Here is a 27,026-nt window from a genome sequence, read left to right as displayed (position 1 = left end):
TTTCATGTAAATTAGAAAAAGGCACCACTTCCCCTATGCCAGCACACATGGGTTAGCAAGCTGAGCATGGCTGCATTTCTTCCCCTCAGCTAGGCACCCTGGCATGGGAATACCTCTACCACCTTCACAGTGGCCCTTGGGTCATGGGCCCCCTTTCAGAGGGCCACAGAGTGGTCTCAATCAGCATGGGTGACAACAAGAAGCAAGAAGAGCATTCAAGGCAGCTGTAACCATTATCTTCCCAATCCAAGTTAAAAACAGCCACAGTAAGCAACCCCCATCTAGAAACCATCCTCGTGCCCATGGAGAAAGGCATAGAAGAGAGTCATAAATATGCTTTCACTGACATTCCACTCAAGTGGAAATGTCTGCACCATCAAGAAAAACCAAAGATTTTTATCTAATCTTCAAACCGGCTGGTGTGAATTTACGTATTTTCACAAAACTCCCTCCAGCATCCTCTTTCCTAGGCCATCCTCCATTAGGACTGGACTTACAGGTCCTTCCACTACATGTGTATATAATATGAGTAGAGGTAGGTGTTTAAAATCATATACAAGCCACATATTCTCAGCCACTAGGATTCCTAAACACAAATGGATGTTAACCCTACTTGTCCCTTTCTTTCTGCTTTTTACTAGAATCTGTTTTTCTTTGATTAAACTTTTCTTTTACTTCTGTCCTTGTCTAAGGCACTATCAGACCTACATTCCTCTTTGTTTACATGCGTGCTTCTGCTGAGCCACAGCAACTGAACCCATATCTAGTACATGGAACCACAAAATGGGGGCATGCAAAGCACAATCTTGGCTCTGGCATACCTAGTCCTGAAGTACTGGTCCTTGTCTCTTCCTCCAACCTCACTCTACCCTGCTCTTGAAGCTCCTAGATTCTGACTTCATTGCCCACTTTCCATGGACATCTTCACGTGCCTAATAAAACTGACCCTCCACCTGCTCCCACCAGCTGTGAGATCACCTCCCAGCTAACAACATTGTGGTTCCCTCCTCCCAGCCTAAACTGTTGGGGTAAATAGTTCTACTGGTTTTGCAGTGCCCTGGGGCCTCACACATTCATCAACCCCACCCCTCATGAGTTATATACCCAAGAGGTCACCCAACCTCAGGAACCAGAAAAGAGTAAGGGGAACTAAGGGGAAAGTCAGTGAAATCTGGAAGGAACAGAAAGGTGTCCTTTCTTCACGAGGGGAAAACCCCACTTGTGAAGAAAGGCATCGTGAACTGCTTGGGAATAGAGTATGAACCCCATACCAGTAGACTACTGGGAAAACCTCAGTGATGCCCAAGGGAAGCTTTAGGAGGCTCAAAAGAGCTGTAAATACATTTCATAAAATATCAAGTGGAAAATCACTATAGGTTCTTAAAGTTGATGATCCGTTAATACTTCCAGGGATTAGGCTGCCTGTATCTGCATACCTTTCTTAAATTCCTGAATGTTTCTGAAGTCTAGGAATCTACTGGCTTCTAGACTTGTTTCACTCAAATCCACCCTTCAGTAGCCAGAAATCTTGCCACTTGTTGGCTTAGCACCCACAGGGGGGTTCCACCACTACTGAAGCTCAAAGCATCCTTGGTCTGGACACAGACCCTGCAGGACCAGGGCTAGCCCACTCACCTGTCTAGATACCTGTCCCCATCACAAGACTCTTTTTAAAGCAGGGCCCATATCTTCTACATTTTTGTGTCCCTATCACCCAGACACACGGACACATAATGAACTCCATAAACAGTGACTATATCAGTTAAATAATTCATATCACAGGCCAAGTGCTTTTGATTGGAACCTAATCCTATTTCATTTCTCATCTTTCTATAAAGGAAAAAGGCTAAGTGACATTACTGTGTTTTCAGCCACCGAACTACAGTGGCCCTGGACCACAGGAAAGCAGTCCATGCATCTGCAGGATTATGTGGCTGGGCTGGGACTCCCTCCACAGTCAGGGTCTGCAAGGCTGAGTCCTGGAGCACTTAAAGTCAGCCCTGGTTGGAGAAGTGGAAAATAGCTGGTAGCCACCGGGAGTTTGCAGCCAAGGAGATGTTTTTCTAGTCTGAACCCACACACCCAGACAGTCCCAAGAGAACCTGAGGGCAACTGAACGTCCGCTTACACAGGAACTCGACTCCCCACGGAGACCGCCCCAACACCAAGTCCACCCCTGTCTTACTCCCCAGCACCCGGCGGTCTGACGCCCACTTCCTCCACCACGTTCCACAACAATGAGGTCTCCTGGCATCTGGTCTAGCTTCTGTTCCCCCTTGCCTTCATTCCAGAATGCCTCATAGAAAGGTTCTACATCTACGTTTTCTCCCAAGAATGAGGGATCCTTTTGCTGTTTCGCAAAGCCGGCATACTTAAGGCCCTTGGCAGGCTCCAATTCAAGGGTTCTCTCCATGACTCTTGGCAGCATGAAGCAGCTGTACTAGCCATCTTCCCACAGACCCTCTATACATGGCCAAGGCCCAAAATAGCCCAGAATAGAGACATGAAGCAAAGGTCAGAAGCACCCCAAGGACAAACAGGCACTTGTCTTGTGGACTGGATGACGTTTCTGCTAACTTGGGACCCTATGTGAAAGGAAACTTCTCTAGCAGGCAGCTGAAATGAGGGCATTGGGGAGAGGCAGTATGGATAGTAGAAAAAGCAAGGACTATGAACCCAGGGTCCTCGCACCCAGCTGAGGGATCTCTGACAAGACCCTGAAGTTTTTGGAGCCCCCTTTCCCAAGCAAGGGTATGAGGTCAGATAAAATCGCTTCTCAGCCTTTTGGCTAAGATCAAGTGTAATATCTTGTCTTATCAGTTTATTATGATGTCAGATAGATACAATATGCTCCATATATAGCCAAGGAGAGAACCAGAGAAGTTGTGCCTTCACTGAGTGCCAGATTCTTCATCTATTAAAATCAGACCCCTTAAATCCTCTCAGCAACTTCCTGAAGCTCAGGGAAGTTAAAGAGCTTTCCAAGGTCACACAGCCAATGTTTCAGAACCTGGATGGAGCTCAGTTCTGTCTAATTCCCAAATCATATTTCCCAAGGCTAATCCTTCCCAAGCAAACGTTGTCTCTGCTTTGAACAAACTCAAGTCTTTGAGAGATTTATGTTTACATCTAAAAATATGTGTCTTGTGCCCATATTCATTCAATAGAGACTTGGGGTGAGACACATGGGCTGGGCTTTGAAGAATGCTTTGATATGCCCCTTTTCCCCTTGAGAGCCAGCGAATCTGACCCATGTTAGTGGCCCCCCAGCAGCAAGCAGAAAGGACTTTCGAACACCTCTGCTTTTCTGTACATACCCCCTGCCCACAGTTCCCACTTCTTTCCCACCTTTCCCTTCGCTGTGCTAGCCTTTGACTTGAAGTGTACTTTACCTTACAGTCTTGAGTGTATCTGTATAAGTAAGCTGTCTTCATATATTTTGCAGCAAGGCTGAGGATGGGGAAGTTCCCTACTCTACCCTCTACTTAAGTGTAGGCAGGCCAAGTATAGACACCGCTTGGCCAGTGACTGATTCCAATTTTCACTTCTTGTGAGACTCCTGCCTTGAAACCATCTCATTCTGTAGCTGGGACCACTTGCCCTCTCTGGGTCTCCCTCTAGGTTCTGTAATTAGGGACACTGGGGAGCCCCAATATGGGCAGTCAAGGTTTGGGGGCACAAGCAGGTCAGCCTGCTGACCTCACTCAGATGGTAGTCCCAATTTCAGTGAAGATGCTCCTGGTGCTTCTGTGGGCCACTGTCAGAGCCTCGGTTCCCATCTGTCCCTATGCCTACCCCTGGCTGAGGTTTCCAGCTCAGTCCCCAAGTTCCACTGGGATTGGGCCTCTGCTCTTGTCAGACCCCATCCTGGTGCCAACCCCATGACCTTTAGATATGAGCACAGTGGGAGACTTGGAAGTAAAGGCACTAAGACTCAACTCTGATTTGACCTTTAAAATCGGTGGGTCAGAACAGAAAAATGCAACATCACCTGAAAGGGCTAGAAGGGCTCCCAGGCAGGAGAGGCTAAAAATCCCCATGACTTCCAAAGGAAGGCGAGTCACACTGCAAGTGGTGAACCCTTTCAGCTGAAAAAGAGAGAAGGTCTGCCTACGGAGAAGACTCCGCCAACCATCTATAATACCTCCAGCCCCAATGGCCCCTACTGTGTGGTAAATAACTGACAAGTCTTACAAGGCTGTCACACGTATACATTTCTTCTTGTTCCTATTTCATGCACATCACACAGCCTTGCATACAGGGGTTAGTTTTACCGGTAGGTCTGCTTTCAGGGCGAGCACGAGCTTATTATGCCAATGGGAACATTCCATTCTTGAAACCTTAATTAGCAAGTTATATGAACAGTTTGGCTTCTGAGACCTCCTTCTATCTCCTTAACAGAGTCTACCCCCAAGTCAAAGACATACTACCAGAGACCTCACAAAGTAGATACCAACATCTGAGAGCCAGTGCAGTTGTGGAGAATTCACCGAGGGAATGAATGACAAACAGTGAGACCCTTTGGTGGTCAGGCCACTGGGGATCATTGGCTAGACCATGCAGCTGTCAAAAAGAGCACTCATTCCTACATTCAAAATTCCACTTCTCCCTGACCCTCCTGAAACTGCCATCCACAAGAGCACCGGTCTATATCCCCTACTGTCTGTCCCCTATTGGGCTGCCTGTCCACACCTCTGCCCATAAACCCCAGTCATTCTGGTGGACTTCCTGGCACCTGTACTGCCCACCACATCCCTGGGGAACAGGCACACAGAATTACCCCTGGCAGGAATCACCCCTCCTCTCTATAGTAGGGGAAGACTCCAACCACCGGCCAACACCCCACTGGTGAGAATAATTACCCGTACCCAATCCTTCTTCATCCAACCTGTCCCACTGCCTGACCAAAGTCACTCCCACTTGGCTCCCTGCACACTGCCACCCCACCCAGCTCAGGGAGGAAATAGAAAACTGTCTCCTTAGGTAACTAATGTAGTAAAAAATTTTCATATCCTAATACAGAGCATTACTCAAACTGGATCAAGAAACAAGAAAGTGGCATTGGAAGAATACAGATCTACTAAAACAGACATACTGTTTGGTTATCCAACCAGAAGAGATCTGTTCATATCACTTGTTGAGGGAGCAGGGAAACAACTGTTCACCTACCACTAATGGGAATTTAAAGTTTTATAACTTTCTTGGGGGATAACTTGACAATATAGTATATTGAAATGTCTTTGAAACCCAAATGTACTTCATTTTATTTTTTTTTTAAGATTTTTATTTATTTGACAGAGATCACAAGTAGTCAGAGAGGCAGGCAGAAAGAGAGGAAGAACCAGGTTCCCCGCCCGAGCAGAGAGCATGATGCAGGGCTTGATTTCAGGACCCTGAGATCATGACCTGAGCCAAAGGCAGAGGCTTAACCCACTGAGCCACCCAGGTGCCCCGAAACCCAAATGTACTTTAAATCATCAATTGCATTTTTAGGATTTTATCCTAAGGAAGTAAAGATACACATAAAGATTAAACCTCAAAGATGTTCACTGGAATATTTTTTAATACTAGTGACAAACCAGATGCCAACTAAATTATTTAATAACGGAGGATTGGTTAAATAAATGGCACATTCGCATACTGAACTACTATGCAGCCCTTTTAAATCACATTGAAACATATTTATAGGTGCAGAAAGAGGTTTACAAAATATACTGTTAAACAGAAAAACAGGTTAGAAATACACATGGGAAAAACATCACAGAAGACATACCAATATGACAATAATTCTTATTTTTGAATGGTAGAATTAATGGGTAATTTTTATTTTTCACTTGTTTCAGAATTGTCACATTTTTAAACAATGCATATGCATTACTCCAGTGGTGAAATGAATAAATAAATTAATTAAATAAATAAAATAAGACAAAATTTGGTTTTTCTAATGGTATGGACGTGGGACTCGCACAGACATTGGTTCAAATCCCAGCCCGGCCAATGATGAGCACTGTGACCACAGACACATTACTCCTATTCCCTGAGTCTCCTTTTTCCCCTATCTAAAATGGCAATACTAGCACTTTCCTCAGGAGGCGTTTGTGAGGATTACATGAAGAAACATAAATAAAGCACCTGGCACCAAGCAGACATTGGTGACATTTTTCCCTTCCTCTCTGGATGTCCCAAAACACCTCAGAATAAATTCACAAAGACAAGATGGTCAAACATGCACCTAATGATGTAAAATATCGTCTGAAAACTTAGGAAAGACTCATATTTAATACTTCAGGCTTAACTCTTTCAGCCCTGATCTTTCCAAGCCCACGAGGTGGTGGGACACACACGCGGGGAGACCCTTGGGCTGACAAGTCTGTCTTGCCATGGGGGTGGCATCAGGCAGGCTGTGTTACCCGGCCCCATCAGCAGGTGGGGCCGGTCTCCATCCTGTGTCCGCACACAGCCTGCTACGCCACTGGCCAGCACCAGACATGGTTTATGAAAGGCCATCCCACCAGACTGACTGCCAACGTTGGGACCCTCCTTTCTCATCCTGCTGCTCCCACCTCATTCCAGGTCCTGTTCATGTCCCACTCTTGCCACTCTGGACTTGAGCCTCCTGGCTCATGAGTCTGCTTGTATCCATCACGAACCCAGCTGAGATCCGCCCTGGCTTCTTCCAGCTTCTCATTCATTTGCTCTCCAAACTTGATGCCTACCCAGTGGATACTCAGCTCTGTGCTCAGATACAGAGATGAATCAGAGACAGGCCCTGCTCTGGGGGCCCCACAGTCTGGGAGAACACTGGCAGGGACATTACAATGCTGTGGCATATTGACTATTTATATAATACTTGTAGTTGTTCTATGCTTTTAAGAACATTTACTAATTTATTTTTTAAAAAACTAATAAACCCACTACATGTTCCTCTAAATAACATTTTAGATGAAAAAATCTACATAAAATGAATGAGAAGAATGGCCTTGTTTCACATAGTTGCAAATCTCTCTAATGTCTGACTTAGCATACAGGTGGATTTCTGTATCCTCTTTGGCATTCAGTCTCTGGTGATACGGTATTTGGCTGTGTTATAGATCACCTGAGGCATGGCAGAAATGTGAAGAGCTTATCTGAGCAACAATCAGTCTGAATCAGGCAGCACCAGGAACCAGGGGCAAGGCTCATGGAGAAGACAAGGGAGCAAAACAAGGGAATTACTGGATTGGCTGGAGCTGAAGTAGTGGCCACCTTATCTGGGAAAGCCTATTTGGCTGTGATTGGTTGTCCTTAGGTTTTTGATTTCTTAAACTTGAGGTATTTACAGACTTAAATTCTGGTTTGTTTGCCTAGGCTACTAAGGCATTAGAACTATCTTCGCCTCCTTGTTTAATTAGCTTAACAATTGAACTAGATGAAGAAACAGGGCCTCCCACAGACGTGGGGTTGGCAAAGGGAGAACCATTTTAATAGCCTCTTTAGGTAACTGTGGATGTTCTTCTCTGATACCCTACCAACTCTGGATGAGCCGTGGTTTCTTAAAGGGCAGCTGCAGTGTGTAATCTGACAGCTCAGGGTTGGGGACACAAGTTTTCCAAAATTCTGTTTTCATTTGAACTCTCACACGTGATCACTGGCAACAAACATGGTCACCTGTTTTCCGTGAAGTGATGGCCTCCAAAATCGGCCAACTATCCAAATCTGATAACCACGGTGCATGTCAGTCATTCTTTCAAGGGAAAATGGTGTTCTGAGAAAAAAGTGGCTAGCCCAGTTCCCAACTCAAACAACCGTGCCAGTGCACTTCCTCGAGACCACCAGTGCACTTGGTAAACAGCAGAAATACTTTACATGTACTTCCCTTTCATCACACAAAACATTAAAAAGTACTCGAGGGTTGAAATTTAATAAATTTAGTCACCAAGCACACCCTGAAGTGAAACTGGCTTTCTCCCCCCTTTTTTACTGTGCACGTGTGGTGGTGAGTCATACGATGATTACCACTATAGTTCGGCACCACTGCCTTGATGTGTACCAAGACACCAGCAGTTTTACCCACTGTTGCTTTTGCACCAGCAATTCAAACACCAACTCAATGAAAAGAAAAGAAAATCTCAGCAGTAGGATGAAGATAATTCTAATCTCACTGACCCCTGAGATTGTCAGATTTCTCCAGGGTCCTCAGACTACACTTTGAGAACCACTGCTTTATACGCTACCACCAGGGATAAATGTGGGGCTCCAGGAGCTACTGCCCACAGATCAAAGTTTGGATTAAAGCCCTGCCCTGAGCCTCATGACTTCAATAAGCTGTGTGGTCTTGGCCAGTCCCTTTCCTGCACCTCTAAGCATCAGACCCAGTCCCCTGACCTCCAGGATCCAACTTAGATGGACCACTGACTGCCCTCTATCATCAACCAGACCAATCCAGCCTGGACTGCACTTCAGCTCCCCTCACTCCTACAGAAGCCAAGGGGAACTCCCCTGTCCAAGCCCCAACTGCGTGCCAGGCAGGCCATTATATCGTTTCATTGTCACAGCACTCCTGCAAGGTAGATGTTATCAACCCCATTTTGCCAGTGGAGAAACTGAGGTTCAGAGAAGGAGTATTCCCATGCAGATCTGTCTGACATGATAGCAAGGGCCTTGCACTGCCTTTTGGTCAGTTCTCACAGCCCCATCCCCACCCCCGGTCTGGACTTCCTGCCCTTAGGGTCCGCCTGCTGGTGAGGTTCCAGCATGTCTCACAACCAAAATTTCCTGAAATGAGAAAATTCCCAGCACTGGCAGTTTTAATCATCCAGAGTCTGAATTCCTAACGTTCACAAATCACTCAGATGCTGGAAACCATGAGACACATCAGCCCCCGGAACAGATCATCGATAATATCTGAGCTGAGTTTGCCTCTGCTGTGTCTGTGGTGTGCGAGCCAAGGCGACGGGGCCCTTCCTCCTGCGAGCAGTTCCACCCAAGCTGCTGCACTGTCATCTTGGTCTTTGGACTGCACGTGGGAGTTGACATCCTCTGGCCTCTTCCTCGGTACCAGGGGCTCCCTGGAAAAGCCAGAGCCCATTCAAACAAGTCACAAAACAACTTCGCAGGATGTGACCAGGATAAGAATCACATCCTAAGACTCAGCTTCAGGAAAGTTCATCTCAAAATAAACCCAAAGCTGAAGTAAATAAAGCATTAGGATTATTTTGGGAGAGCAATTTCACAGAACTAGAGAAAGAAAAAAAAAATACTGTTGTCCACAGGCTTTGTTCAGACATTCTGCATTTCTGGTACGTCTTGTTAAGTGGTGGTTTCATATCTGACACTGATGCAAGGGAGCAAATGACCCATGTTTATGAAAATTATACCATTTATTCTGAGGGTAAGAGTGTCCCTTAAGCACCAGGTTTGAGATGGGGCAGAGAGCCTGATGAGGATTCAAGGTTGTAATGATTAAAGCCAGGCTGGAAGAAACATGTAATTTGTACAAAAGAACCAAGAGACCCACAGCTAAGGACGAAGTGCAGGGAGCACATACCAAGGGGACCCTGCAGTGTTGGCCCCTAGGGAGAAGTGGGGCCACAGAGAGAAAGCATGATTTCATAGGACAAGAGAAGGAACAGGTGTCAGCATAAAGAAGGGCAAAGTAGCTGCCTTCACTTACACATTCTAGCACAACGAACAGGTTGTACTCTCCTGGTATGACCATGATCTTCCCACAATCACTCAATCATCCAATATTTACTGAATCTACTCTCCGTGATGAGGCCCTGGGAATATCTCACTGATGACAACATTGTCTGTGCCCTCGAGGAGCTTCCGGGCCAGTGTGAAGGGGCAAGGATAGGAAGGTAGCAGTGCTATTAATTCTGATGGGGAAGGAGGTCCACCCAGGACGCTTCCTCAGGAAGATGGCAGTTGACCTAGTTAAACCCTCAGCGAGGACAACAGTGGGGGTGTGGGAGGGGGTGACAGAAGGAGGCCACTGATGGCCAGTATGATACTCCCAAAGACACCAGTCCTCATCTTTCTTCAGTCTGCGTTCTATCACTCCACTTCAATCCTTCAGAATTGGTATAACTTCTATGGTCCTTAATGTAAACATGATAAGCAATAAAGGGTCATATTTGACTTAGGAAAGCCACATAATCTAGTGGTGAAAAACGAGGCGTTTGAGGGCAGGCAGACCTGGGTTTGAAGTCTGTGTTTGCACTTGCTAGTTGTGGACAAGTTGCTTAACCCCCTGGAACTGTATCTACCTCAAAGGGACATTCTAAGAAATAGAATGAAGCGCTTCAACTGTCTGGCACATTCCTTCTCCAAGATCAAGTAACCACTTCCCTAATATCCCTCGACTGCATGTATTACTGCCTCTGTCCAACGCCACTACCCAACCTGGCTGCCGTCCTCTCTCCCCTGCATTCCGGGACAGCGTCGGCACTGCGGTTCCCGCTTCCAGTCTTGTTTCCCTTCCGTCTGTTCTTCACTCAGCTGCTCAAAATGCCTCTTCCTTTCCCCTGCTTCAACCCTGCAATAGCTCCCTTGTCCTTAGAGTTGAAATAGCAGTGGCTTTCGGGGCTTTCACCATCTGGCCCTGCTGACCTCCCAGCCTGATCTGCTCCCAACTGGCCCACCACACTCCAACTCCCTTTTGCCTCTAGAACTTCGCCTGCCCTTCCACGGAGAACACAGACCCTGCTGCCCCGCCCTCTCCTTCTCCAGGCTAATGCTCTCCTTCCCAATGCTCTACGCTTCTCTGCTTCTTTCAGGATGTTCTTCCTGACTCTTCCCTCACAGTGAGACTGGAGCTTGTGCCCTGCCCCCGCGTGCTCTTACTACCACACTCCCATATTTTCCCCATTGCCATACTTTACTGTATTCGACTTCTCTGCATCCATTGTTCAAAGTCCTTTCTTAGGAGCAGGTTTTGTACTTTCTGTCCCCACTATCTGGCCTGTTTTAAACAAATGAACAATCTCATGGCTAATGAATGGCAGAAATGAGGTTAAAACCCAAGGCAGTCTAACTCCTAAACTCATGGGTTCCCCCCATCACCACTAAAACCCAACTAAAGACAGGTAGTCTGCCCCACTGATCTCTCACCAGCCCCTCTGCAGCCCCTGCCACAAACACGTTCTATAGCCTTCCTACCAGGCACGCACTCACTTCCTGTCAGAAACTCATGTCCCTCTTGCAGATGAAGGCTCTGTTTGTATTGTGCAAAATTATTATTCTCTAGGACAACACTCAACCCACTGATTTTGGTGAAAACAGTTTGGAGTGACAGTGATAATGGGGCTTTCCTGGGCTTAGGACATTGGTTTTGGGGAGTGGCAACAACCACACTGCAATTCAGTTCAGGAGAAAATTCCTGGAAATTTGAGCAAGCTGATTTGTTTCTTACTCATTAAAGTACATTGAGCCAACTCTCATTCTTTCACCAATATTTACTGACTGAAAACATAACAAACTGCTCTCTGTGCTGGTCAAGATGTGGACACTGATTGATAGGACTGAGGACAAAAAACCCCTGGGAACGAAAAAGAAGTTTCATGACTGGCTCTAGGATAACTTTTTCCCGTTTGGGAAGGTTCCACCACAAAATGGGAAGAGCATGTGTACTGGCTACACATGGGAGACTCTCTCCCACTTCATTCTCCCACCCAGAGTTATTTGAGTCCAGAACAGGAAGGGAGTTCTATGTCATAAAAGGAGTCTGGATATTGATATCAATAATGCCACTTACTAAGGACCTTCATCATAGTAGATATATTTAATCTATCTCTATAATCCTGAAAGCTAAGAAATTATACAACCATGTTATGAATTTGGAAAATGATATAGAGAAGTTAAGACCCATGTCACTGCCACTCAACTGCTAAATGACAGGATTTACATCTGTCCTTTGTGCTCTGTCTCACCTTCCATCCCTCTCCTGGGCCCCCAGCCACCAGCTCTCTTTGGAAGAGCTCCTAATGGCTCTCTCTTCTTCCTCTTTTTCCCTCCTTCAATGTGACCTTCTTCAAATCTTTTCACTGTAACAGGCATGGTTGCTACTTCCCAGCATCCATCCTGCCTGTAAAGCTGTGGTTTGGTGAGCCTAGTTAGCTAATCTGGGGAGTCCCATTAGCGCTGCTGCAGGAATTGGTAACCCAGGCACTTCCTTCTCTTGGCTGCAGACATTGGGCAAGGTGTAAGGAGAAGCCATTAGTCAGAAGCTCAAAGGTGGTATTTTGTTCTCGTTCTGCAGCAGTCTCTCTGTCCCTGTGTCTTCTCTGTCACGGTCTCTCTCTCCAGAACATGAATGAAAGAGCACAGCCTCTGTGCCTGTTGGAAGCTACCCTGGGAGGGAGGCACTGGCCTACATGGGAGGAGAATGGCGCCAAGGGAATCCCAGAGACAGAGCTGGAGCCCTGAGTGTGCCACATCTGAGGACTCCCTACCTTTTAACCTTTCAGCTATTGTGCACTAATAAACCCTCTTTATTATTCAAGCCAGCGTGGGTTAGGTTCCCTATAACCTGCCACAGAAAGTCTCCTGAGTGGTTCAAATGCCTCCCAGTGCACTTTGAATTGCATCCAGATGCCCTGCCTTGGTATTAAAGACTCACTTACCTCCAAGATCAATGAGTGGTGAGGGCAAGAGTTAGACTTTCATTTACCCTGGCAGTAGAGCACATAGCAGGCACTCTATTTAAAAAAAAAAAAAAAAAGTAAAGAAAAAAAAACTTTTTTTTTTTTTTTTCTTTTGAGCCCATAGACCTAGGTCTCCTTCTAGTACATTATCTGCTTCTCAAAGGCAGGGAGTCTGGCTGGGGTCTTGGTGCATCATATGCTGGACCCACCTCTCTGCAAGTCAACTGCATTTTGCTAGACATCAGTTTTATTAGACATTCAGCTCCCCCATCAGTATCCTTGGGAAGACCACCATCAGGGAGGGCTTAGCCATTCTGCATGTGAGGATGTCAAGAAGTGCCTCCGACTGCCAGACACTCCAGGAGGGGGCCATGCCCCAGCAGTGCCTAAACTACAGACTGCGTGAGCTCACCTACCTGCCACATCCTCCAACCCCCCCTGCCCAAGGAAAACCTCTGGAATGGGATGGAAATCCCACAAGTAAATGGGGAGAAGACTCGGAGACATTACGAATTGGGTAGCAATGAATGTAGCCAGTGGGCCATAGGGAACAACCAGGCGTGGGCCAGAGGAACATATTATTCCTTTGTCTAACCAGCAAGACCTTCCTGCCTTAGGCCCTCTGCTCTTTTGCTTCCCCAGACTGATCATCCAGTTACTCTGCCCTCTGACCAACATTTGTCTTAATTCTCTGCAGCGTGCTTATCAATAACTGATTTTATTTACCTCTGTGTTTCTTTTTCTCTGTCCCTTCTTCCCAAGTATAAACTCCATGAAAGCAGAGACCTTGACTGTCTGCCTCCCCACCACATCTCTGGTATCAAGAATCCCTCAGTGAATACCTGTTCATTATGAATGAACAGGCAGCCTGCCCCCTCCCAGGAACCCACCTCCATAAAGGGCTGGTTTTGTCTCATGAGTCAGGCATCATTGGTTTTGTCTCATGAGTCAGGCATCATTCAAATATGACCTCCTCAGGGGGGCCGCCACTGCCTCATGGAGCATGACAACGGGGCAGGTTTTGCTACATGACGAAAGCATGGGTCGGCCATGTTGTCTCAAAATAGCATGTCTGCTGAAGTTCCAATGCGGACCCATATTTCTCTGACCATTTTCCAGTTCCCTGTCTCCTGAATCATGCAGCTTTCTTGTTGAAATCTACACATACACGCTTAAAGGAGCAACAGTCTCCCTTACCTCCAACAGTACAGATTCTCCTGAGGTGGAGACTAGCTATTTGAGAAACCATAACTGAATCTCTTGGTTTGTTTGTCTTCACAATGCTTCAATTAAACCACTTTAATGAGGCACAAGCAGCCAATACCAGTCTGATATAAAAGTCTTTCCACGCCTTTGTGCTACAGCCAGGTCTCCAGCTTCTCTCTCTCAATTATTACCTTAACCATGCCCTGGAGACTGAAGGAGCCAGTTTATTTTGACTGAGAGATTGTTAAACTGCAGGAGGCAAATCCAAGACACTGCCAGGCTGTGATTTCCATTGCTCCACATGGCCACAGGGTGCTGAGAATAGCCAAGGCCACTTCCTGCTGGAGGAGGAAATGGCAGTTTCCTCAGCTCCCGGAAACATTACTTCCTCTCTGGTGCCTAGCTCCGTGTTAGCCAATCAGGCAGCCTCTTCCCACCCCAAGCCCCCAGAGACCTGTCCCAAGCCTGTAGATGACATCCTGTTTCCCCTAAGGAAGTAGCCTGACTTGAAGGAGACTCTAGGGAATTGAGTGAGGGGTGGGGAGTCAGTGGAGGCAGGAAGGCGATGACTAGTAGTAATAATAATAATGTTACCCAGTGTCAGCTAAGTACTAAGCCCCCATCCCACCAGCTTGTCCTAAAACTCGGATCTAAGTAAACTTGACCTAAACTCTCACTGGCCTCTGATAGTCCAAAGTCATCCAAAAAAGAAAATTCAGTCCTTTTCTTGTTTGTACAGAAAATAAGCTCACACCACACATTCCGGGAATTTAGAAACACAGCAGTGGAATTTGAGTGGTCACAGGGCACGAACATATTTCTTGGCAAGTAGACTCACAGAGATGGCTCTGAAGCCAAGCTTTCTGGATTCAAATCCTACCTTATACTCCCACCCTTATTAACTATATATTAATCAGGCAGGTCAAATTCTTAGGCCTCAGTTTTTTCTCTTTCCCTCTTTGTAAGGGAATAATGGTACCTACCTCATCAAGATTCAATGAGATAAAGCACTTAGAACAGAAAAAGCACTTGGCACAGCTCAGTACTCAATAAATGTTCATTATTGTTTTATTCTGCTTCCTCCTCCCTTTTGGGCAGGGGGAAGCCCTTTCCTTGTCTCATGAAGAATAATGGTACCTCTTCTCTGAAACCTTGGCATCAGCCAGTACCCATGTCCTTGAAATTTCAGCTTCTATGAGAGCAGGCCTTGTCAGGGCATTCTTCTGAGTGCTCTCTCTATAGGCCATTTGAGTGAATACAAATTTCTCAATCTCATTATCATTTATTACCATTTAATAGCACCCATTCACCAAATGATGTTTTATGGTATTATTTCATTTTTAAAAATAAATTTCATGTTTTAGAATAGCTTTAGATTTATGGGAAAATGACAAAGACAGTCCAGAGTTCCCATATATCTAACACTCAGATCCCCCCATTATTAACACTGCACATGAATGCAGTACATTTGTTATAATTAATGAGCCAAAGCCAACATATTATTATTAACTGATAAATCTGTATTCACTCAAACATCTTTGTATTTTATCTAATGTCCTTTCCCAGTTTTAGAACCCTATCCACGATAACACATTATATTTAGTTGCATTGCCTCTAAGGCTCAGCTTGGCTGTGACAGTTTCACAGAATTTCCCTGCTTTTGATGGCCTTCGCTGTTTTGAGGAGAACTGGTCAGGTATTTTATAGACTGTCCCTCAATAAGCCTTTGTCTGATACTTTTCTTGTAATTCATACAGGTTTGGAAAGGAAGATTATAGAGGCAAAGTGCCATTTTGTTCCTATCATTTCACCATACACCAATATGACCTCTCATTGTTGACACTGACCTTGAGCACCTAGCTGAGGTAGTGCTTGCCAGATTTATCTACTGTAAAGTTACTCTTTTTTTCTCCCTTTCCATCCCACACTCTTTAAAAGAAAACTGCTATTTGCAGTCCACACTTGAGTAGGGAGAAGTGCTTCAATCCTCCATGGCAGAGTATCTACAATGCCTGGGTGTCTCAGTCAGTTAAGCAGCTGCCTTTGCCTCTGGGGATCCAGTCTCTCCCAGGAGTCCTTGCTCAGCAGAGAGCTGGCTTCTCCCTCAGCCTCCTCTGCCTGCCACTTCCCCTGCTTGTGCTCTCTCCCTACACCCAGACAAATAAATAAATAAATAAATAAATATTATTTTTGAATTCTCTTACATGGGCAATTTATATACTCTCCTCCACTGACTTATTTATTGAATCATTTGTTTATACCAATATAGCACCTGAGTATTTGTTTGGAATTTTGTGTTACAATCAAAAACTTACTTATTTTGTTGTTCAAATTACTCCAGCTTTGGTCATTCCACTTGGTCCTGCTTCCATTTGACATAACCCATCATGGTTTTGCTTACTTCTGGAATTTACTCTCTGGTACTATGAGATGTGCCTAAGCTCATCTTATAAATTTCCTGCCCCAGTCTTAGAGTCAGCCACGTGTCTAAAGAGAACTGATTCCTTTTATTGTAGAATGGTGTTAGCAACGAAGATCTGGGAACTAGGTGTGCTCACTGTGACTGGAATGTCCTTGCTTCTAGACTCTCTCAGCTGACAGAGGGGATAGGTGTGTGTATAAAAGTCAGTAACCCATGTATTTCTACATGCCTATACATATTTCCATATGTAGCCACCTGTATCTATATTAAGCTGAACACCATTGACACTAATGTCTTCAGCTCTAACCCATTACCACATGTGTCATTCTGGCTTCCACCTTTTGCTCAACTGTGTACTCTTACTCCAGTAAGAAGAAAGCCAGCTCCCAGCATCCATTTATTTAATTGTTCAATTTCAGCACACAGATGACCCTTGAACAATGTGGGGATTAGGAATATCAACCTCCATGCAATCAAAAGTTCCCATGTAACTTTTGACTCCCCCAAAACTTAACTACTATTAGTCTACTGTTGACTGGAAGCATTACCAATAAAATAAAGTTAACAATACATATTTTGTGTGTTATAGGTGTCATAGACTCTACTCTTGCAATTAAGTAAACTAGAGGGGAAAACCATAAGGAAGAGAAAGTACATTTACAGTATTGTATTATAAGAAATCAGCATTTAAGTGTACCCACACAGTTCAAATCCATGTTGTTCAAGGGTGAACTGTACTTGTAAAGCAGTGTCAGAATTGTTGACCCATATTCCATAGGAACCAACTTTTTAACGAAAGTGCAGTGCTAATACACAGTTCCTTCTGCCTTTACTTTTACAAACTCCGTTCATATCCAAAGTTACCTAGTTCACTGACTTTTCCCTCCACCCTTTTCACTAAAGTTGTGTCATACATGTATAATACAATTAGATTTTTCTGTCACATTCTCTCCCCATCCTGGACCACCTGATGACTCAATGGTTTTCCTTTAATGTGTATACATTACGGTTCACTCTGCGCCATAATGTTCGATGTGTTTTGGTAGTGCATAATGTCATGTATCCACAGTTACAGTATCATAGCCTAAAACAAACCCCTAAGCTTCACCTATTTAACCCTTCCACCCCCACCCCCCACGCTCCTGGAAACTACAGATGTTTTTAGCCCTACTTTAATTTCACATTTTCTAGAAGAGCATATAACTGGAATCACAGAGTATGCCGCCTTGGCAGGCTGCCTTCCATCACTTAGTGATACGCATTTCAGAGTCATCTGTACCTTTTCAAGGCTTAATAGCTCTTTTTTTCTTATTATGGAATAGCATCTCACTGCATATTATGTACCACAGATTTCCATTGATTGAGGTACATCTTGGGTGTGGGGTGGTGGGGAGAGATCCAGTTTTTGGCAATTATGAATACTAGCGTGCAGGTTTCTGTTTGCACAAGAGTTTCCACATCAGAGAAATACCTAAAAATGCAGGAGCTGGACCATAGCGTGAGACTATATTTAGTGTCATAAGAAACTGCGAGACTGTCTGGTCAGGCATTGGTCAGGCCATTTTGCATTCCCACCAGCAAAAAAGGAGAGTTTCTGTTGCTACATATTCTTACCAGGGTTTGGTATAGTCTGTGTTTCAAATTGGGCCATTCTTATAGGTGTGTAGTGTTATCTTGTTACTGTTGGGTTTGTTGTTGTTGGGTTTTTTGGGTTTTTTTTAAATATTTTTATTTATTTATTTGAGAGAGAGAAAGAGAAAGAGCATGAATGGGAGGTCAGAGGGAGAGGGAGAAGCAGACTCCCTGCTGAGCAGGGAGCCCAATCTGGGACTCAATCCCAAGACCCTGAGGTCATGACCTGAGCGGAAGGGATATGCTTTACCAACTGAGCCACCCCGGTATCACCCTTGTTACAGTTATAACTTGAAATTTACTAACAAAAATGATGTTGATCATCTTTCCATGTAATTAGTTACCTTCTGTAAACCTTCTTTGGTGAGGTATCTGTTTAGATCTTTTATCCATTTTCTATTGTTGAGTTTTAGTGTTCTTGTATATTTTGAATTTAAGTCCTTTACCAGACATGTGTTTTGCCAGTAATTCCTCCCATTCTATGGCTCACTTTTTAACTGTCTTAATGATGTCTTTCACTGAGAATTTTTAAATTCTTTTAATTTTTAAAAATTTTTTAGAAGTTTTTAATTTTAATAAAGTCCAAGTTACCAGTTTTTCCTTTCACAGACCATGCCTTTGGTGTTATATCTACAAACCCATGGCCAAGCCTTGAATGATTTTAAATAGGTTCTCTTTAAAATAAAAAAAAAATGTTTTCTTACATAATCAGGGCTCTCCACAGCTCTGAAGAGAGGGGCCTTACATCCAACGTGTAGAGGGAATGGCTGCCTGCCACACTTTTCTCTGAAGTATCTTTAAATGGGCAAAAGAGAGAACAGGTAAGAACTGAGAGAGAATGGGTAGATAAAAGCTGGCCAAGGTAAGTATTAAATATCTTCAAAGTTCCCTAATTGGCTTTAAATTTGAGCATGTGACTCTCTCCTGAGCTTGTTTTAATATAAACATTATATTATTGTTGCTGGCACACACACACACACACACACACACACATACACCCCACGACCACCCTTGTGATCAAACTTGTGCTTCATTAGGAAATTTTGTGTTTATGGAGTGGGTGACTACAACCTCCAGCACAGTGACATGCTCTTTCCAAGAACATTTGTACCTTAGTTTGGAAACCAAACTGGACTGAAGGATGGCGCTACATTAAGGAACTTGTCCAGTGTCATGCCGCTAGCAAGTGACAGAGCCAGGATTCAATCCCTGAAGGAGCAGACTCCCAAAGCAGTGCTCCCGGGGCCTGGGGGCTACAGGGTCCTTGGCCAGAGACAGTCTGGCTCAGGAAGGCTGATGTCACCTCCATCTCCAGGAGGCACGCCTCCCCGGCTTCCTCACTGACCTGGCCTTCGCAGCCTCTAGAATCCTACCATGTAATTTAGGCTTCCCTCCCCCTTTAAAGAATAAACTAGAGAAAGGGAAAGAGCAACCCCAGGATGTGCCTATCACTGAAGCATGTATATGCAGGGGGGCAGGGGGAGAACTAGCCTTAGGGGATGATAAAGAACTTGAAAAAATTACCGATAATAAAAAACTTTCCATGTCACAACAATTTTTGCTGAAACAACAATGCACATAATAAAACGTATTGAGGAAACTTATAATTATGCCAAATTAAGCCTGTGGAAGCGTCTCTTTGGCCGTGAGAACCACTGATTTCTTGGTGCAGTTGCATTCACCCGCTGGAGCTAGGGTAGCAGCCGTTCTGAAAGCAGCAGCTTCGGGAGAGAAAGAGGTCATTCTCTCAGAGGCATGGCCTTTGCCCTCCAGAGTGAGGATCTGACTGGTTCCTTGGGAAGGAGTGGGGGCTGCCCACATCTCTCCATGACAGCCGCTTTCAGAGCCCAGCGCCAGGCATAGGAGCCTCTTTGCTCCCCAGCCACCTCATCTGGATTTCATGCATTCAGCAAACATTCCTGTGTACAGGCCTGGACCCCCAACTCTACCCTCCTCCCCAGGGTTCTTGGCCCCAGCACTTCCCTTGGAAGGGTCTCCCTTTTCACACATGCTATCCTGGAGTCAGAGGCCTACATTTAAGTCTCTGCTACACCAGTGACTAACTTTGTCCTCCTACCTGACCTCTCTGGGCCAAACAGGAGTCACAGGACTCTAGGTGAGGTTGGATGGGATGCCTCCACCTTCATGGCTGGACAGAGATTTCCATTCCAGCAGAACAGAGGCCTGACTCACAAGGAGGGGACTACTTCGACAAGACTGGCCTTTAAACTTGCTGCAGAAACTTCAAGTCCTTTCAGTAGCAAAGGCTTCCTCTCTGATGTATGTAAAACATTGAGCACAGGGGCTAAGCCTGTCAGTGTTAAAACTTTCCTTCCCTTTTCTTGCAACAGCTTCAAAGCGCCCCCACCCACTTTTGCATGCCTCACTGCCTGGGACAAAGCGGCTGTGCTGCATGCCCCACTTTATGCCCTGAACTACAGTGCATCTTCAGGGAAAGCTTTGGGGTGACCACTGCCATTCACATTTCGAAGACTCCAAAATGGGTCTCCAAGCCCCATCCTGATCAGCGTAACTGAAGGATGGAGCTGGAACAGGGGGTTTTGGAGGATTAACCAGCTCCCCCACTGAGAGGCCGGGCAACCTGTGTTACTAAATCCTCCTACTGGATTAAGCCTGAGCCCACAGATCACCCGCAGCCTTAAACAGATGTGACACAATGGGACACTTTCTGGGCCTTGGTCCAATGAAGGGGCTAAAAGCAGACAGCGCATGGGCACATGGCACTTGTCACTCTCTCCCTTGTGTTATTTGTAGAGGCAGCAGGATGTCTTAAAACGAACATGAGCCAAAAGGCCTGGGTTTGCTCCCAGCTCTGCAACTTGCCAGCTGTGTGAGCTTTAGTGGGTTACTTTACTTCTCTGGGCCTCAGTTCCCTCAACAGAAAAACGGAATTCATTGTATGGATTATCACAGACTCTTGTAGGATTCTGAGATAATATGAAAAACTCATTTCCTCCAAGATCGTGTGCATGAAACACGAATGGGACTTCCCCAGGATGGGCTGAAGGTCGGACTCAAATGTCCTTGCACATCTGTGGCTTCCCTAACTCGTCCTCCTTCCTCCATCCATGTGTCATGGTGCCTTGCCCATTCTTCCATCTTTACAAAGTATTTATCTTTGCTCTCCATCAGCTGGCCACACGTGGGTGCCTAGAAACATTGATCAAATGTGTCCCCTGTGTGATCATGAACTGGCGTATCTACCAGTATGTCCTATCTCCCCTCCTAGACTGTAGGTACTCCAAGGGCAGTGACCAGGACTGATTCATCCCATGTGTCCACCATGGCACCAGGCTGGACACAGTGGGTATTCAGTGAGAACATGTGGAAAGCAAAAAGAAAGATGGAAAGGAAGAGAAAGAGTAAGAACCCCTCCTCCCAAGAGCAACTCACCTAGCCAGCTGTCTCATCTACACAGCTGCCAGTCAAATCCACACCCTCACTCCTCCCTGTGAGCGCAAGGTCCACACATTTTTTTAGTCCTCCTGGCCAAAACCTTTACAAAACTCAAATACAAACAGGTGTGGTCTTTCTTTCCAGCAGGACTTTCCTATGTGATGATGTTTAACTCAACCAGTCACCCAAAGGTTACAGTCACTATAGAGTTGCTGGGGTTATGAGGCAAACCATCCCTGGCCCCATCATGCAGGAAGATCCCTGTATAAACTGTCCATAAACATGGATGGGGAGGACCTACCTCCCATTCATTGGCCTGACATAGACACAAGCTGCTGCTTCCAACTTCTGCATCTTTGTCAGTGCTGTTTCCTTCTGTCTGCAATGCCTTTAGCCATTCCCCAAACCACACCCTCACACTGAGATCCCTACAGCCACCACCCTTACCACAGCCAATTTGCTTACTTGATTCATACTTCAGAATATGACTCAGGTGTCCCCTAAGGGACAAAAAGGTGGTCTGCATGGCAGGCAGGCCGAACAGCTGTCAGGAGCCCAGGCATCAGAGTCGAATCTTAGCCCTAGCACTAATGAACTGGGTGACTTTGAAAAAGTCACCTCTCAAATCTGAACTTCAGTTTGCTCATCTGTAAAATGAGAATGATAACACCTTCACAGAGTTGCTATGAGAAGTAGTAAAAGTAAAGAGCTTGGCACAGAGCTCGGCGGGTAGAAAGCTCTCAGTGAGTGGCAACTGGGGGTGCACAGGAAGCAATCCTTTGACCCAGACCAGATTAAGTGCCCCTTCTCTAGACTCCCATAGCACCCTGTGCTTACCTCTAAGGTTGCCACTCACCTGAGTGTTTTAATATCTGCTCTTTATTTGTGGCCCAACTAGATGTAAGCAACTCATGGGCAGAAACTCTGTCTTGGTATCCCCAGGACCTGAGAGCAGGTCTATTTATTGCATGTGTGAATGAAAGGATGGAAGGAATGAAGGCATGAGTAAATTAAGTGAATCAGTAGACCTTCAGGCTACATTGGCAACAATGTCTATTCTAAGCCCCACTAGGGCTAGAGCTGGGGCTGCCCCAGAGTGGCTCAGGTCTGAACCTTGTCTAGGATTTCACATTGGGTCCCAGAGGACATGGAATGGTGAGGACAAGAACTAAAAGGTAAACTCCAACATGCACTTGTTACTGCTGAGCCTGCCCCTCGCCTCCTCCCACGGACCACCAGGCATCTGACCATTAATAAATATTTGCTTGGAATGCAGAGATTCATTTATTCATTTAAGAAATACTTATTGAGCCAGACACCATTCCAAGCAGCAGGTTACAGCAGTGGGTGAGACAAGCATATTCCCAAGACAGACAAGAAGAAATATGATTCCTTAGAGAGGTGACATAAGCCAGTATCACCTGTCACTGTGGAGGAAAGGAGGAGGAGGAGAAGGAAGAGTGATGGACAGGGAGCCAGGAAGCCCACATTCATACTTTGGCTACCAGCACAGGCATCTCAGCCAAGTCACGTAGCTTCCTCTGTTCCATGACGTGTTCTTTCTGCAGGATGGCCATATCAGCCCTACTCACCACAAGGTCAGATATTCATATTGGGAATGATTCTAGAAAATGCTGAGGAGTCAGGGAAGGATGACAGATTAGTGCCATAATGAGCTGGTTCTGTGACCTCCATCTACCACTCTGAGCCTTCTCTTCATCTTCTATCATGTAGGACAAATACTCACTTGGCCTACCTTCCAGAGTTCTTGTGGTCTCAGCCTAGACCACAGGACACAGCGCACTATAAACAGTAGAGAGCACAGATATTGAACTCACTGCTTGTGGGTCTGTACTTAATCCACTCACCCAGGATTTCCCTCAGGAGAATCAGTTAGCCTCTCTGACCCTCAGAGTCCTCACCTATAAAATGGGAACAATAATCTCTGTCTGGCCCAGCCCACAGTGTTGTGAAAATCTAACGAAATTATGGATAAGAAAAACTTTAGCAAATGTTGACATGCTGTATGTACATCTGTACATCTGAAGAATGATTGTTCTTTTTGTTGCCATGTGCCATTATGCTCCCTATCGTAGAATTGGACTTGGTCCCACGTCGATGACTCACCTATCCAGAGAAAAAGAAAAGAACCATTAAGATGGTCTCCATGTAGAATGGATAAAGAAGATGCGGTATATATATATATAATGGAATACTATGCAGCCATCAAAAGAAATGAAATCTTGCCATTTGCGACAATGTGGCTGGAACTAGAGGGTATTATGCTTAGCGAAATAAGTCAATCGGAGAAAGACAACTCTCATATGATCTCCCTGATATGAGGAAGTGGAGATGCAATGGGGGGTAGGAAAAGAATAAATGAAACAAGATGGGATCGGGAGGGAGACAAACCAAAAGAGACTCTTAATGTCACAAAACAAACTGAGGGTGGCTGGGGGGAGGGGTGTAGGGAGAGGGTGGTGGGGTTATGGACATTGGGGAGCGTATGTGCTATGGTGAGTGCTGTGAAGTGTGTAAACCTGACGATTCACAGACCTGTACCCCTGGGGCTAATAATAACATTATATGTTTATTAAAAAATTTAAAAATTAAAAAAAAAAACCGAAAAGAAAAAAAGATGGTCTCCATGTATCCCAAATATATGTGGAATCTCACTTGATTCTTGAGGTGACGCCATGTGTTTTGCAGGAAAAAGCGGGTTGTTTTTTTTTTTCTTTTATTAGGGAGGAGGATAAAATAGGATTCCAGGTTGCCACCGTTGTACCTATAGTGTGACCTTGGGCCAGTCACTTTCCCTCTCTGAGCCTTATTCTCTACATCTGTCAAATAAAGAAATGAGATTCTTTTTAAGTTACAAGCCTATGGCTTCAAGAAAGAAGAAAAAAATAAGGTGATAATCGATAACTCGATTTGTTATCTCACAGCAAGAAGTCCAGCTAGAGGGGTCCCAAGCTGCCTATTCCAGGGCCTCAGAGAGGCTGGGGCCACAAGCCAGTTTCTATGTGATTCTTTAACAGTGTCAAGACAACTCCTGCAGCTCCAAACTTCACACCGTCAATTCAGTAATGCCCAAAGGCAAGAGGAGGTGCATATTTGTCTTGGGCCTCTTCTTAAGAAAAAAATAAGGAAAACTTTCCCAGATGTGCCTCTTTGTATTTCATGGTGGGGGGCAGGGGCAGGAGGGTGATCGCATGCCTTTTAACTAAACAGGGGGGAAAAGTAAAAGAAATTACCATGATGAGCAATAAAGTCAGTATTCTAATAACAAGAACTAAAGTAGAAATGGCTGCTGGGCAGGCAAACTTCAGTGTCTGACACGGGCTCTGGATCTCTGAAGTCCATTCAAACCACAAAGTGCAATGATGCGATCAGCCCAAGGTTGCAGAACCCCATGGGAGGAACTGAGACCCCCCTCTGTCCAGTCCCCAAGACCTACCCTGTTCCTAGTGGATGGAACTCAGTGGAGGTGGTGCCAGTGGAAGAACCCACACTCCACAGTCTTGACCTTCCCTCTGGCCTGGAGGCCCAATCAGCCAAGGTGTACCTCCGGCAGCTTTCTAAATTCTATTTCTAAAAATAGCCTAGCCCACCAGGCCCAGAGCCAATGACCCAATCCTTTCCTTCCTGCATATCCCAATAAATAAACAGAAACTGATAAGAGTGGCTTGAACAAAATAGAAGTCTATTTTTTTTTCTCCACGTAAGGAGACTAGAAACAAGTAACCCATGGTTTCACCATCTCTGAGAACTCAAGTTCCTTCCATCTCTCTGCCCCTCCATCCTTAGCATACCTCCATCCTTAAAGTTATTTCATGGTCCAAAATTACTTCTGCAACTATCTCTATCATTATGCCAACAATCTGGATGGAAAAGGGAAAAACAAAACCACCACCACAAAGACTTTTATATACCTTATTCTCTTTATCTCTCTCTTTTTTTTAAGTAGGCTCTATGCCCATTGTGGAGCATGAACCCACAACCCTGAGATCAAGAGTCAGATGCTCTACCAACTGAGCCAGCCAAGCAACCCTTCCCCTCTCCTTTAAAAAACAACAACAACAAAACAACACTTTATTTATTTATTTATTTGTGAGAGAGAGAGAGAGAGAGAGAACAGGCAGACAGAATAACAGGCAGGGGCAGAGGGAGAAGCAGGCTCCCTGTCAAGCAAGGAGTCCAATGTGGGACTCAATCCCAGGACGCTGAGATCATGACCTGAGCCCAAGGTAGCTACTTAACCAACTGAGCCACCCAGGCATTCCCCAACCCCTCTTTTTTAAAGGAGAATTCCCATACATCCCATCCCAAAACTTCTTATATCTCACTGGTCAGAACTTCATCACAGGGCCATACTTATTGCTAAGGAGGCTGGGAAATGTCCTTTTTAAACTAGGCATATTGTAACTCCAAATTCACTTAAATTAGGAAGCAACCCAAAGAAAATGGTTATTGGGCAGATGGCTCACCACCTCTACTACAGTTCCAGATATGATCTTCTGGATAGGAAATCCAGGTTGTTGATCCCTGCAAAGTATTGGAGGACAGGGGACTCTGGGCCATGGTGGGGGTTGTTGTCTGTTTCATTTTGTTTTCACTGGCTTTCATCTGGCTCCCTATGACCCTCTGGACACGTCCCCACATCTCCCTGAACCTCCTTATGTAGAGGGTGGAACTTCTAGGCCAACTGTGTGCAAATGAATCTGAGGACAAGGTTCATTCCTCCATTTGTTCATTCTTTCATTCAACGAGAATCTACTCACACATCTTCAGCATGCCAACAGCTGTGCTAGGCATTGGGGATTCAGATTCATCATCAACCCTGCTTCTGGGATGTCGATCCATTATGTCAATCCAGGAAAACATCCATTATGATACATCGTGCTAAATTCTATGTTAAGGATAAGCACGAAGAAATAAGAAGCTGGGACAGGGGCACCTAACCCAGGCATCATAAGGATGCTTATAAGATGAACAAGAGCTTATAGGGAGAGGGGGTTAGAGAGGACAGTAAGGAGGCCGGCATGTAAACAGGTATGGACCTGTGGAAGAGAGTATCACATTCCAGAAACATTTTCCCACTGCACACTGACCTTCAGGTAAGGTTCTGGTTTCTGAGCTTTTTGTCCCAGCTGGTATTGTTTATTCTTCTTGTTGGAATTCAAACAGATCAGAGACTGGATCTCAGCTCTACCACCAAACAATAGGAGTCCAGACAAGGGGTTTCATCTTGGACTTAAGCTTTGTTATTGTCATGAGCTTCAGTGTCCTCGTCCATAAACACCATCAGCCATTGGTGGTAGGGACTAATATGCATTCATGTGCCTAGCTAGATTCTGACACACAGTAAGCTTTCAATCCCTGTTTCTTCCCTCCCTCCCTTTCCCCATGGCTATGGGGTGAACCCAACAGGTTCCAGGGAAACAGGAAGAAGAGCGAGTCAGCGGCAAATGGCTTAAGGAGAATAAGAATTGTTTCTGTGTTGATCATGGAACAGGAAAAAATCAAGTAAGAGAGAAACCATGATGCATGCCACAGAGCTAACTGCATTGTTCCCCAGGGTAAAGCAGCTGAAAGTGCTCCCACAGCAGTGGTTAGGTCAACTTCTCTGAAGAGAACAAACCATCAAGCCTTGTGGCCCCGTCACCCCCTCCCACAATTCCCATGACTCTCTGTGCTGGTTTCCTCCTCTGGAAGAAGGAAAGAGC

At 45.3% G+C, this 27,026-nt stretch overlaps 1 long non-coding RNA gene and 1 pseudogene across 3 annotated transcripts in view; one reads left to right on the top strand and one right to left on the bottom strand.

Moving 5' to 3' along the window:
* The window catches only part of LOC116568152, a 69,197-nt gene that overhangs the window by 2,617 nt on the left and 39,554 nt on the right, over positions 1-27,026 (bottom strand). For all 3 annotated transcript variants that reach the window (XR_004276520.1, XR_004276519.1, XR_004276521.1), the window contains one exon: positions 18,588-18,678. This is a non-coding gene — a long non-coding RNA (uncharacterized LOC116568152). The remainder of the gene's footprint in view (positions 1-18,587; positions 18,679-27,026) is intronic.
* Positions 2,769-2,942, top strand: LOC116568435 (annotated as a pseudogene).

Source organism: Mustela erminea, chromosome 10, assembly GCF_009829155.1.
Source record: "Mustela erminea isolate mMusErm1 chromosome 10, mMusErm1.Pri, whole genome shotgun sequence".
Classification (NCBI taxonomy): Eukaryota; Metazoa; Chordata; class Mammalia; order Carnivora; family Mustelidae; genus Mustela; species Mustela erminea.
This window is presented reverse-complemented; position numbering and strand designations above follow the sequence as displayed.